The sequence below is a fragment of the Zingiber officinale genome, chromosome 5B (assembly GCF_018446385.1).
Source record: "Zingiber officinale cultivar Zhangliang chromosome 5B, Zo_v1.1, whole genome shotgun sequence".
Taxonomy (NCBI): domain Eukaryota; kingdom Viridiplantae; phylum Streptophyta; class Magnoliopsida; order Zingiberales; family Zingiberaceae; genus Zingiber; species Zingiber officinale.
The window spans coordinates 45,576,596-45,577,833 of NC_055995.1; the positions used below are offsets into that span (position 1 = coordinate 45,576,596).

The following is a 1,238-nucleotide window of genomic DNA, read 5'->3' on the forward strand; positions in this document are numbered from 1 at the left end:
TGTTTTTGTTTTCAATTCTGTGCTTTGATTCTTATCCTGCCGTGAGCAGCACTTGGGTGTGGGATGGCTAATTTAGTGTATAGGGTTTGGTGGACAGCGGCTTCACCAACTTCTGATTCTCGCTGTCATCATCGAAGAAGAGGTAATGGGAACAAATTATTACTGGACTTTAATTGTTAATAGAGTGTCTTGTGATTTCTTGATCATTTCTTCTTGATCCGGTTGGTGGACAATAACTTGATCAGGGCAGTAGGTTGTTACGTCTGGCCAGTAGGTTTGATTTGGGGCTGTTGGAACTTGTCGTGGCAATCTTGCTTTGGTTGAGGGCATCAAGGAAGAGGTAAGGTCAGTAGGTTATGTTTTGAATTGAGTTATTTTGTTGATTAGTGAGTTTCCTTCTTGATTGTTTTGCAAGTGGATTTCCAGCCACTCACCTTGTTCCAGCAGCAAACACATTCCTTGATTATGGATTAATCACGGCCGTGAATTGAGGTAAGGTTTAGAGTTTTGATTTTCATGGTAGATTATTGCTAGTTGTGTTAGCAATAATTAATAACTTAAGTTTATAAGTTATATAATAGTGTAATCAGGATTAATGAAACTAACCCTAAATGATCAGTGGATTAGAAATTAGTTTAGCTATTTGTTTAAAAATTAAATTAGCTAAACTGTGCGAATTGATTCAGGACTTTGACGCGAGACGAGTATCTCGGAGTCAGCTTGGACCTTTATATTTTATCGGAGGCGGGTACTTTTGACTTATTGTCTTTGATATGCTTAGTAATTAAATTAACAAGATGCATTAATTGTGTTTCTTACTTGTTTCGAATCAGCCAATACCTGTTGATTGATTGTTTGTTTACATCTTGTATGGATATGTACCTGATTCCACATGTTCATGGGTAGTGATATAACCATATTTTACCATGTCAGGACCTAGGTTTGATACCTTATATGATCAGATATCTTGATATGATTCATTCGCTTTGGTGCACATTATGATATGTCCAGAGATTGGTTTAGTATATTACCATGTTTAGTGACATGCACCATTCGCATGATTGCATGCTGAGTGATTGATTGCTCCTTTATTGTCGAGCACTTTGCTAGTTTCATCACTGTTCGGTGCTCCGTTGTGACGCTCATGGGTAGCGGGACACAGCGTGGTAGCACGTCAGTTTGGCTCTTCCGGTGCTCCGTTGGTCCGCTTATGGGTAGTGTGACGCACTCGGTCCCAC

General features: G+C 39.3%; 1 long non-coding RNA gene across 1 annotated transcript; it reads left to right on the forward strand.

Moving 5' to 3' along the window:
* The first annotated feature begins 235 nt into the window (after window positions 1–235).
* On the forward strand, window positions 236–730 carry LOC121987379. The gene is made up of 3 exons (XR_006113542.1): window positions 236–340; window positions 427–492; window positions 687–730. It is a non-coding gene; the product is annotated as an uncharacterized LOC121987379 (long non-coding RNA).
* Window positions 731–1,238: the final 508 nt, after the last annotated feature.